The sequence below is a fragment of the Rana temporaria genome, chromosome 4 (genome assembly GCF_905171775.1).
Source record: "Rana temporaria chromosome 4, aRanTem1.1, whole genome shotgun sequence".
NCBI classification, from domain to species: Eukaryota; Metazoa; Chordata; class Amphibia; order Anura; family Ranidae; genus Rana; species Rana temporaria.
The window spans coordinates 63,619,748-63,633,124 of NC_053492.1; positions in this window are offsets into that span (position 1 = coordinate 63,619,748).

Sequence of the window (13,377 nt, forward strand, 5' to 3'; positions counted from 1 at the left end):
TGGGAGGAGCATTCAATGAATTATGTGCTGGTTCTATGATTGGAGAAGGCGATAACTACGTTCAATTCAATAAACATTCACTTAAAGGGAAATTACAATTCTGCTGTAACTCACTGTGAGCAGGCAGGCTTTTTATTGCAGAAGAAACATGCAATGTGTCTTTTACAATAAGTGACACCTACCTGTCCGGTCCACAGAATGAGTTGAGCCGCAGGCGGGTGGCCTGATCCTGTGCGCTGGAATGACTAGTTCCTGCACATCTGCAGAAGTGACATCATCCCGCACCGGCCAACGAAGAGGCCTGAAAACCAGCACACAAGAGAAGATTCTGGTGCCGGTGGGACCATTGGAAAGGTGAGTATTGTAGCACCCTGCTCCTGATGACCAGGCGCTATGTTTAAATTTAGTGTATGTCTGAGCTGGTAGTTGATTCAAACTTTGGGATGATTGAGGCTAAATCAGCCTCTGTTCCGGCTATGGCTGTGCTTGAGGGAATTCTCACTGTTGCCTGTTGGTGGCGTTACCACCCCAGGCCAATGTTGGAATACAAGCAGGCCAGAGACTATTGATTGCTTCCCCTAGGAACAGCCCAGTGGGAGTGGTCTCCCCACTGGGCATACTGGAGAAGGGTACTTAAGGGGGAAGGTGCCATTTTTTGGGGATCTTTGCCTTGTGGCCCTCCTGGCTCGAGGTATGCGATGATTGATTTTCAGCCGCCGGGCCACGTTCGTCTGAGGCTGCATCCCTGCCACGCAGGCCCAGTTATGCTGACTGGGACCTGTACTTTGGAGGTGATCCTGTGCGTCCGTCCTGAGTGAGGAAGCCACTCAATGGAGGAAACCAGGGAAGGATCTGTCCTGGAGAGGACCAAGCAGAAGGCTGGTATCTCGGGGAAGGCCTGGTGACTTTCTTGGAGGATGCACTGAAGCCTATGTTACTTTACAGTGTGCCGGGTCGGCTTAAAGGTTCTAAACTGTAAGGCCTCGTACACACGACCAAACATGTCCGCTGAAACTGGTCCGCGGACCAGTTTCCGGACATGTTCGGTCGTGTGTAGGGCCTATCGGACCGTTTTTCCGCGGACATTTTTCCAGCCGACCGTTTTCCAGCGGACAACAATTTCTTAGCATGCTAAGAAACTTGTCCATCGGACATGTTCGATGGTTAGTACACAAAAGCATCGGACTAAAAACCTGCGCATGCTCAGAAAAAATGAGGGGACGGGATCGCTCGTTCTGGTAAAACTTGCGGTTGTCCCCCCCCCCATATGCAGTCATGTCCCCCCCATATGCAGCCATGTCCCCCCCTTTATGCAGCCATGTCCCCCCCCATATGCCGCCATGTCCCCCCCCATATGCCGCCATGTCCCCCCACAGATGCCGCCATGTCCCCCCACAGATGCCGCCATGTCCCCCCACACATGCCGCCATGTCCCCCCACACATGCCGCCATGTCCCCCCACACATGCCGCCATGTCCCCCCATATAAGCAGCCATGTCCCCCCATATAAGCAGCCATGTCCCCCCATATAAGCAGCCATGTCCCCCCATATAAGCAGCCATGTCCCCCCATATAAGCAGCCATGTCCCCCATAAGCAGCCATGTCCCCCATAAATGCAGCCATGTCCCCCCATAAGCAGCCATGTCCCCCATATAAGCAGCCATGTCCCCCCATAAGCAGCCATGTCCCCCCCCCTTACCTGCATGCTGCCGCACCGCTAATACAAGCGGGGAACATTACAGCTTTCATTTGAATAGCTGTAATGTTCCCGCCGCGCTGCGTATAGACACTCCCCCTTGCTCGGGATTGGACAGATCATCCGAGCAAGGGGGAGTGTCTATACGCGGCGCGGGGGGAACATTACAGCTATTCAAATGAAAGCTGTAATGTTCCCCGCTCGTATTAACCAAGCGGCCGGCGGGATGCGGTGTATCGGCGGCGGCAGCGGCGGGGGGGCTGAGTATTCTATTTAGGCATCGGCGGTATTTGCGGGCGTACAAGTACTCCCGCAAATACTCGGTATCGGTACTAGTATCGGTATCGGGACAACCCTAGTTTGAACGTAAAGAAAAAAGCCATTTATTTTGGCAAATCAAAAAATTAGAAATAACCAGAATGGCAGCACTTGATCAGATAGCAAAATACATGCAGACTTGGAATTCCAACATGATCAAGGAGAAAATGAATAACCTCAGGAGGCACGAAAAAAAAAACAGAAGCCGCAGCACATGACCAAAGGAACCCAAGCTGTGATAGTCCAACAAGCTCACTTTTTGGGTGAATCAACTGGAAGGCAGGGAATCACTTTGTCTTCTTTGCAGCTTTCCTTCCAGGCTGCCTTGCAGCGGAACTTCCACGGGCCCGTACACAGACCCTTGCAGGTGGGGATGATGTGGCAGCAGGAGGAGGTACCAGTTGTTGAGCAGGCCGGGCCGGGTCATTTAGCTCAGTGTCCCTGGTCAGCATGTCCCTGTGCATCCACCAAAGGACCTGATTGATCAGGTCCTTTGCCAGGACCCTTTGCTCCTCCCCCCCTTGGTTCAGTTCATGCGCAATGGAGGCGCTGTAGGCTTCAGTGGCGTTGAGGGGGGCCCTCATTAAAGCACTAGCCTCCCTTATCATTTGAAGACTCTCGTCCTCCACCTGCCTCATGCGCCTCCTTAGGCCTGGTCGCCTCATCTGGAGGGGAGGAACCTGGCTGATGGTGCTGAGCCTGGGCCTGGGGACCTGCTGAACTCCACTGGGCCCGGCCTCCTCCTGGCTGCCACTCGCCCCTTCCGCCTGGCTGACAGGTTCCTCAGGAGCTGCCACCTCCTGGCTGGTCTCTTCTTCCTGTGTCAAAAAAAGGGACATGTTGTAATATTTTGCTCAATCAAATCACACACATTTTCATGCTCTAGACTGGTTTAGTTTTTCTTCATTTAACTTGAACAGACTCTCCTTCTGACCCCTGCAGTTGGCACCTATTTTTATGCCCACGACTTGTGTTTTTTTTCCCCCAAGCTTGGTTTTTTGTTTACAATATCAACTCAATAAACAAACAATAATTAGCAGCCAAGAAATATGTTGGAAACTACTATACCTCACTGAAGATTCGCATATCTGGGTCCATGTCAGCCAGCCCCTCGGCGGACTCTGCAGGGGTGTGGGGATCCGTGGAAGTTCCGCTGCAAGGAAGCGTGGAAGGAAGGCTGGAAGGAAGACTCCGAAAGGATCGTCCAAGTTATTTGTCCATAAATATACATTTTTGGTTTATATTTATATCACGCTACATCGCCATCCTAAATATACAGCCTTAAGTACCAGTGTGGACTATTTTTCATGCTCCTTTCTCACTAGGTCTGCCCAAAGCTTTTTATCCAAGAATATCTACTTTTTGGTGCAAACTTACTAGAAATGTATGTGCTGCTTTAAACCCCACATATAGCCCTTAGCTCTAACTATATATTGATGTTCCTTGATTAACCTAACGCAGTAATATTGAACATCTTTTTAGTACTTATTTGTTTCACCAACCATGGATACACTTGGTTCGACCCCGATTAATACAATTCTTTCCACCGCTTCCGCTGGTGGGTCCAACGCCTCACTTTAGGCTTCCTGGCACGGTGGGGAGATGTGGAAAGTTTTAACTTTCTCCCCTTTAATTTGCTTTCCCAGGGTTGCGCTATGTTCCCTTGCCAACCACCAGGGAAGACATTACGTGCCAGTGGCGTCCCTTGATCAGCGCTAGACAGTGAGTGGCGCGGTGCGCAGGTGCGGCCTTGGCCCTGCGTGCGTCCCTGCGTCATGACGTCACGTCTTCACTGAGGAGGTGATGGCAGCTGCCGGGGTGTTTGCTCAGTGGAACGCCGAGGGAGCTGCTGAGTACTTGCCCAACGGCACTTGGAACAACCGCGGGGAGGGAGATGATGACACCTGATACCAATTGATTTAGACTATATTTAAGCTTTTTACCTCCCTTGATCTGATTGTGATCCTGGGACAGCTCCCTCCACACATACATTAGGATGAAGACCATGTGAGTACTATTACTTAGCACACTTCCATTTATCCTTCCTTTTTGCTTTTACCCCCATGGTATACTTTATAATCCCTTTATATTATTATTTAATGCTACCTACTAACACTGGGACATGCACTCAGCACTGCTATTCACTTCCTTATACACCGTTTTACCTACCATTTATATTCACCCCGTTTACTTGCTATCACATTTTTTCTGGCACACACTCTCACTTTTTCCCTTTTATCCTTTTTTGCCCCTTTCACACATTTCTTTGACCTACACACTCACTTTTATTCATTCACTACACTCTCACATATTTCTCTCAACCCTCTCTCCCCTCTTCATTCACATCACACTGATAGCAGTATGATGTTCATTTTACCAGCACAAAATCTTTGGTTTTGGTATACTTCCAACCACACCTTTGCAATATCATGCATTGGTGTATTTAGACTTAGTAACATATTCTACTCCAATATTTACCTTATATATATATATATATATATATATATATATATACCCATGTTTATGATCCTATTAGTTTGTCACATGTGGTCGGGGTCATAGCTTAATGGATGTTATCTATGCTTATGCAACATTATAGCTTCATTTCCACTGGCGTTTTTACAGCCACTGTTGTTAGCCTTTTTTACAGCTTAAAAACGCCTGTCCATGTTTATTTTTGTAAACTGCAACTTTAAAAATGCCGCGGTAGCGTTTTTGAGCGTTTTCGCGCGTTTTTGAGCATTTTTGAGCGTTTTTTAACGTCTGGCGTTTTTACAGCTCTAATCTGGAGCTTCAGAACGCCCTGGTCCTGCGTTTTTTTTACAGCTCAAAAACGCCTATGCCATTTGCAGCTCAAAAACGCTTATGTGGGCATGATGCCATAGAATAACATGGACAGGCGTTTTTAAGCTGTAAAAAACGCTCAGAAAAGTGGCTGTAAAAACGTCAGTGGAAATGAAGCCTATTAGTACTCATATTTAATTAAACCAAATATTTAATCTATATAGGTGTCCTCTGATCTTCTCCTCCCCTGTGGGGAGGGAGATGATGACACCTGATACCAATTGATTGAGACTCTATTTAAGCCTCTTACCGTCCTTGGATCTGATTGTGATCCTGGGACAGCTCCCTCCACACATACATTAGGATGGAGCCTATGTAAGTACTATTACTTAGCATACTTCCATTTATCTCCCCCTTTTTGCTATACCCCCATGGTATACTTCACAATCCCTTTATATTATTATTTAATTGTACCAACCAACACTGGGACATGCACTCAACATTGCTATCTATTTCCTCATACACACTTTCACCTACCATTTATATTCACCCCTTTCAGTTGCAATCACATTTCTTCTGGCACATACTTTCACCCTTTTTTCTCCTTTATCCTTTTTTTGCCCCTTTCACACATTTCACTCACATACACTCACATTTATTTGCTCACCACACTCACACATTTCTTTCAATCTTTTTTTCCTCCCTTCATTAACTTTCATCACATAACATTTTTATTTTGTTCAAGTGTTCATTCATTCCATTCACTCACATTTTACACATCCTGCCCTATCACACTGATACCAGTATGATGTTCATTCTACCAGTACAAAACCTTAGTTTTTGGTATACTTCCATCCATACCTTTGCAATACCAGCATTGATGTATTAAGCCTTAGTAACATATTCCATTCTAATACTTACCTCCTACATATGCCCATGTTCATGATCCTATTAGATCATTACATGTGGTCGGGGTCATAGCCCAATGAATGTTATTTATGCTTATGTAACACTATTAGTACCCACATTATTACTCCTATTAACCACTTGCCGACCTCCTCATGTAGATATATACGTCAGCAGAATGGCACGGACAGGCACATCAACGTACCTGTACGTGCTCTGCTTGACGTGGGTGGGGGGTCCGATCGGGACCCCCCCCCCCGCTACATCCTGCGGTCGGTAAGCCTCGGGGAGCGATCCAGGACGACGGCGCGGCTATTCGTTTATAGCCGCTCCGTCGCGATCGCTCCCCGGAGCTGAAGAACGGGGAGAGGCGTGTGTAAACCCGGCTTCCCCGTGCTTCACTATGGCGGCGCATCGATCGAGTGATCCCTTTTATAGGGAAGACTCGATCGATGATGTCAGTCCTACAGCCACACCCCCCTACAGTAGTAAACAAACACCAAGTGAACACTAAATGTTACAGCGCCCCCTGTGTTTAACTCCCAAACTGCAACTGCCATTTTCACAATAAAGAATGCAATTTAAAATGCATTTTTTGCTGTGAAAATGACAATGGTCCCAAAAATGTGTCAAAATTGTCCGAAGTGTCCGCCATAATGTCGCAGTCACGAAAAAAATCGCTGATCGCCGCCATTAGTAGTAAAAAAAATAAAAAAAATAAAAATGCAATAAAACTATCCCCTATTTTGTAAACGCTATAAATTTTGCGCAAACCAACCGATAAACGATTATTGAGATTTTTTTTTTTTTACCAAAAATGGGTAGAAGAATACGTATCGGCCTAAACTGAGGGAATTTTTTTTTTATATATATGTTTTTGGGGGATATATATTACAGCAAAAAGTAAAAACTATTGCATTTTTTTCAAAATTGTCGCTATATTTTTGTTTATAGCGCAAAAAATAAAAACAGCAGAGGTGATCAAATACCGCCAAAAGAAAGCTCTATTTGTGGGGAAAAAAGGACGCCAATTTTGTTTGGGAGCCACGTCGCACGACCGCGCAATTGTCTGTTAAAGCGACGCAGTCCCGAACTGTAAAAATCCCTTGGGTCTTTAGGCAGCATATTGGTCCGGGGCTTAAGTGGTTAAATTTAACTAAATATTCAATCAATACAGGTGTCTTCTGGTCAGGGGCAGACTGGCCTGGGTGACCGGAATGCATCTCCCTAACCCCCCCCCCCCCCCACCCGGGCCGCTCTAATGTTCTTTACAAGGGCCGCTGAGCTGGCTGAGAGCGGCAGCTCGGGTGGCAGGCACGGCCGAATTCAGTACTGCAGCAGCGATGATTCTGTTCTGGGCTGACACCGTCTGTGTGTAAGGGCCCTTTCACACTGGTGCGTTTTTGCCGCGTTTTCGCCGTAAAAATAGCGCTATTAAAACGCTCCCCATGCCCCTCTCCATTGAAATGAATTAAAAACGCTGTAAAATCGTGGTGTTTTACCGTGATTTTAACGCTCCGTTTTTAATTCATTTCAATGGAGGGGGCATGGGGAGCGTTTTATGGGCGTTTTAATAGCGCTATTTTTACCGCCAAAACGCGGGAAAAACGCACCAGTGTGAAAGGGCCCTTACAGAGTTCAGCCCAGCCCCTCCCTCCTCCACACGAAGCTCTAACTATCAGAGGCTGGGTGGATCTGCTCTCTTTTTCCCCGCCCACACTTCTGGCAGAACGTGTGTTGTCTGTGAAGACGATATGTAGGCGGGAAAGTTAAAACAGAGTAGTCTGCTCAGCAAGCATCCACAGCCTTAGAAAAAAAACAAAAAAAAGTGAGCCACCTGGGACTGTCCATTGCCACCAAGTAAGTGACAAGTGAGCCTTCTCCTCCCTCCCTTCCTGCCCTTCCCCCTCTGCACAGTACTAGACTAGCAGCCTGTTATTACTTGCACTGCAGCCTGTAACAGTTTCTTGCCCTTCTATGTTTTTTTTGATGTGGGTTCACACACACGTACGATGCAGTTTGGCCGCAATGCTGGTGTACTGGCACTGTCTTGCTGCATGTTACCCCACAGTCCCATAGACTTCTATTAGGTTGTACATTTTTGCTGCATGTTTCTGAATGTGCACAAAAAGTCCTGCATGCTGCATCTTTGGTGCAATTCCAGAAAATGCAGCAAATGCACACAACCTAAAAGAAGTCTGAGGGACTGAGGGACTGCGGCTATGGAAAACTGCAGGAATCTATCCATGGCCACTGTTCCCACCCCCTATTTAGGTGTCCTGTCCGGAGGGGGTGTCACAGTGGCTGCATTTGATGGGGCGCAGTGGCTGCATTTGATGGGGCGCAGTGGCTGCATTTGATGGGGCGCAGTGGCTGCATTTGATGAGGCGCAGTGGCTGCATTTGATGTTGGTTTTTTTTCCGGCATTTTTTCAGTTTGCTTGTGCGCCCCCTTAACAGGCACTCCCACTCCACTGAAAAGTGATCAATGCTCAGGTCACTTTTCAGAGACACTTGACAGGCAGTGAGGAGGTGATATCTAATTTCCTCCCTGACTGTTATTGACCTCCTAAATGCCAGTCCCTCCAGGAAATTCACATTGAACTCCACCTCATTTTCATTACTCTCTGTAGTTCTTGTTCTCTCACCTTATTCTTTGCACATCTAATACATAATGAGAGTTCTGGAATTCAAAGTGAATTTCTACACCTAAGTGGAGCGCCCCTTTCAGAAGATTTGAGGATACTATTAAACCCAGAGACTGGCGGACTTAGGCCATCGTAGATAGAAATTCTGCCAATTCGATCTATCAACTGACTTAAGTACAACCAGCGTGTCCTTTTTTTCTTTTTGTCAATCACTGCTGGCTGCTATAGCTGCCGGCAGTGATCACTGTATTCTGATGGCTGGGAAATGTTCACCTCGGAGCACACAGCGACACATTTCTCTTACAGAAGCATGGCAAATCAAGTGCCAGGCCTAGCATTACACCTGTGTGGCTGCAACCAAGTCTGGGCACAGGCCAGCACAGGCTCCTGGAAAAGCAGGAGGGTGGCCAGTAAGGATGAGCTCTGGCGTGTTCTCATAGAACACATGCAGAGCCCGCCAGGAAGTGTGCACGGCGCTGCGCTAATAACAGCCAGGGAGACATCTCACGATCCCCGCAGCCGAGCATCGGGACATTGTCTCCCTGGCTGTGATTAGCACAGCGCCGTGCACACTTCCTGGCGGGCTCTGCACGTGTTCTATGCGAACACGCCAGAGCCCATCCTTAGTGGCCAGTAAGAGGAAAGCTGGGTTACTTACATCATATCCCTGCTGCTTCTAAACCTGCTCCACTGCCGCACCAGGCCCACAATGCCTTTAATCTGGTCCTGGGGGCCAGTGCCTGCACATGCACAGCACTGCCCACACGGAGACAGTGACCACTTCACATTGACCGCACAGAGAGACTGCGCAACATTGCTTCCAGAGAGAAACGGCAATGTGGAGCGTTTTTTTTTTTTTTTTTTTTTTTTTTTTGTGCCGGCAATGTGAAGCGGTTTCTCTCTGTTTAGGCAACGTGGAACAGTCTTTCTCTGAGCTGGAAATGTGGAGCAATTTCTCTCTCTGTGCAGGCAATGTGGAGCAGTCTCTCTCTCTCTCTCTCTCTCTCTCTCTCTCTCTCTCTCTCTCTCTCTCTCTCTCTCTCTCTCTCTCTCTCTCTCTCTCTCTCTCTCTCTCTCTCTCTCTCTCTCTCTCTCTCTCTCTCTCTCTCTCTCTCTCTCTCTCTCTCTCTCTCTCTCTCTCTCTCCAATGTGGAGAAGTCTCTCTCTGTGCGGGCAATGTGGAACAGATGGATGGTGAGCTGGTTCAATGGGCCACTTGACTAGACTTGCCCCCCAGGCCTAAGGCTGCCAGCCCTCCCCTGCTTCTGGTCGTCTCCTCCCCCTATGGTCCACACTTGCGACTCCTCCTTGTAAGCCTTGATTGGTGGGTTCCCGTCAGGCGGAACGTGGGTTCTCTTGTTATGGGGGTCTTCGGATAATTTTTACTTCTCAGCAACCATCTCTGATTACATGTTATTTCATTAATCCTTGAGTGGTAAATATAATTTCAACTATATCCTCTCAGCAGATATTACACATTTTTGTTAGAGGGATGTCATTTTACTAATTCTTCTAATTGTATCCATCAGAGTACAATTCCCCTGAAGAAGACCGTGCCAGTTTCGGTCGAAACGCGTCGGGGTACTCATATGGAAACCAATTGAACTACGATGTAACATGTATTGTATTGTCCCTTTTTTTTTTTTTATTTTTTTTTTTTTTTTTGCCACTGTTATTTCTTTATCCATGTATAATCAGAGTGTACTATATGTATATTATCTACACTTTTTTTTACAAATGCTCCAACCATGTTGTACATTTTTTTGTAAAATAATGTTGAAACCAAGTAAAGATTTTAACTTCAATATTATTCAACTACTGTCATTTACCAAGAACATCATGCCGCCAAAAAAAACCACTGGGGGACCTTCTCATTTTTGATGTTGTAATTTCTTACCTTCGTCTCTGTAGCTCCTCGCTTAGAACGCTCGAGTAATCTCTGCGTAACCTACATAATCACGTTGTTTTCCTTTTATACACTCCGGGTATGCATGAAACACCGCCCATTACGGATCATTTCCTCTTTTCCACGCCCCTAATCACTGTGAAACGGAAAGATGGCAATGTCACACGAGCGTGCATTAAGCTCTCAGCATGAAAATGAAGGGACAGAGGCAGGAACGTCCCGATCCAGGCCCAAACGCTACAAGGCAACTAATATGTCTTTACAAGAGATGGTGGAGTTGGTTGACATCATGCGGAGGAAGGACTACGACGGGGAACATGGCCCATACAAGACCCCTAACCGGAGAAAGGGTAAAATTATGGACAAGGTGGCGAGGAGAATTTATGAGATGTTTGGGGTCACCAGGCCGAAAGAGCAGCTCCGTAAACGTTGGTCGGACTTGAAACTGCGGGAGCCACATCAGTTTAAGAAGATAAAGAAAATTATTAAGAAAAGTAGGTGCTTTTATATTTTTTCTTGTCAATTGTCTTTCTTAATTTGTTGGCATGTATATTTCTACATCTGCCTGGTTGTACTTTGGAACACATGTACAATTTTTATGTGGTTTTTGTAAATGGCAATTTTTTTATTTTTTTTAACGATCGTAGTAGTAAACATTGTTCCATCACATCGTTTCTCCGAAATCCGATGTTGTTCCAGGAACAGCACACCTGGACATGGCTATTTGGTGTAAAACAACGTTTGTAAACATTGGGGGAAAGATGATGTGTTTGTTCAAACTTACTAGAATGTGAAAGGCAACCAGGATTCATTCTCAACAGTTATAATAAGCAGCTGTTTTACCATCTGGACTCAAGAGCACCTGTGTCTCCACCAAAACCACATAATTTTTTGAGGGTCTCCCATAAATAATTTTTAGGGGGTCCATCCATGTGTGTCACTTCGCTAAAAAGGGGCAGGATCACAGCTTGGGCTAAGTCATATAAAAACAAAGTTTTGGTTTGGTGGAAGAAGCCAAAAAAAAAAAAAATTGAGAAATCACTTCTAAGCAATGTGTGCAATTTCTGCTCTCCAATATCTGTGTGCTGATGAGTATACCTTTTTTGTTTTGTGTTCTTTAGGGGAAAGAAGAGGACAGCATTTGGAGGAGGCAGGGAGACTCTCCAAAAAAAAGACATCTCGGCATGTGGAGGAGGAGAATGTGGAAGGAGTGGTGGAAGGAAGAGAGGAGGAGGAAGAAGACATTTTGGAAGGAGGAGTTGTGGAAGAAGAAGGAGGAGGAGGAGTTGTGGAAGAAGAAGGAGGAGGAGGAGTTGTGGAAGGAGGAGGAGGAGTTGTGGAAGAAGAAGGAGGAGGAGGAGTTGTGGAAGAAGAAGGAGGAGGAGTTGTGGAAGAAGGAGGAGTTGTGGAAATTGCCAGCCCATCAGGTCAGTGTCACCCCAGCTTCATAGGGCAAAAGAGATGTAGATAGGCCTGCACAATACTAATTATTATTTTTTTATGGTGTTTTTTTTTTTTTTAGGGGATGAAGATGGTGTTGGCACATCTGCTAATCCGCACTTTTCACGTGCAAGTGCACAAATCATCATCCAGCAGATAATGGAGTGCAGCACAGAAATGGACAATATGAGGCAAAGGATGATGGTAATTGAACAGAATTACAAAAACATCATCAACATGATGGGCCGTGTCAAAGACTGAACCCCCCCTGCCACCCCCAACCGTTTTAAAAGCAATACGCCAAAATTTGAAGATGCGCGCACACAGTGTGTCAACATGTGCTATCTGCCATCACAGAATATCGATTGTCTGTGCTTTGTGGGTACAAACCCCTCCTTAAGTAGGTGAGAGGAAGGGTTTGCACCCACAAAACATACATTGATCACCCATGATAGCAGATAGCGCATGTGGACATTTGTCATGGTATCTCTGGAGAAAAATCCCCATTTGGCAAATCACACTAAATGTGTGCATCTTCAAATTTTGGCGTGTTCTGGGGTGACATCACACCATGACTGTTGTGAATAATTAAAAGTTTGAACTTTGTAAGTTCTATTGTTTGTAAATTTTTACATTTGGATTAAAAAACAGATTTCGAAAATCCAAAACCAAAAAAAAAGATTTTTGGCTAATGAACACGCTGAAAATAAATATTTTTTTTTATAACACAAAAAAGAGTGGCTTCTTCTTTCTATGCTCAATACCCAGTTTGTAGATGAGTGAATAATGTGCAATTGTGGTTATTTACTAAAACATGAAAACTACATTTGGCACTAGAAGTGCACTAGTTAGTTGGAGAACCAGGAAGACAGAAAAAAAAGAAAAAGCAATAATGACAAACAGTCCAATGGTCTAATTATTTCTTGGAATATTTCTTTCTTTTGGGGGCTGAATTAAAAAGAAATATGATCAGGCATAGCAATGGCCCCCCGACCCATGAAGTACTCAACATATTTGTCGCGTACCTCACAAGCAGATTGGGTGGCCAAGCCAGCGTGACCAGTGTCCAGCCCAGGAAGGGTATCTGAGGGTAGTCCTGCCTCAGCACCGGTGTTGGGTAGGTACGCCTGGGAGTGCCTGCATAAAAAATTGTGCAAAATGCAGCAGGCAAAAACAAGTGTTCAATTTATATTCCGCCAGGTGTATCGCTGTCTGGAACAGGCAGAACCGGCTGGCGAGTATCCCAAAGGCATTCTCGACTACCCTCCGGGCTCTGGCCAGCCGATAATTGAACACTCTCCTCTCCGAGGTGAGGGTCGCATGAGGTGAGGTCCAAGCCCGACAGCTTCGTCCGCTAAAAAAACAAACGGAAGTCCTTCCACATTGTCTTCATCCGGTGGCAGTTCCAGACCACCAGTTTGTAGACGCCTGTAGAATGCAGTCCGCGCGAACACTTCCCCATCAGACAGCCGGCCGTTCTTCCCCCCCACGGCCACATACAAAAATTCGTAGTGTGCCGACACCACCGCCATCAACACGATACTATTAAAACCTTTGTAATTAAAATAGTAGGACCCCCGAACGGGGTGGCGGCACTATGCGGACGTGTTCACCATCTATTGCTCCTCCGCAATTTGGAAAATCTCACCGCTGGGCAAATTGGGAAGCCACAGTCTGCC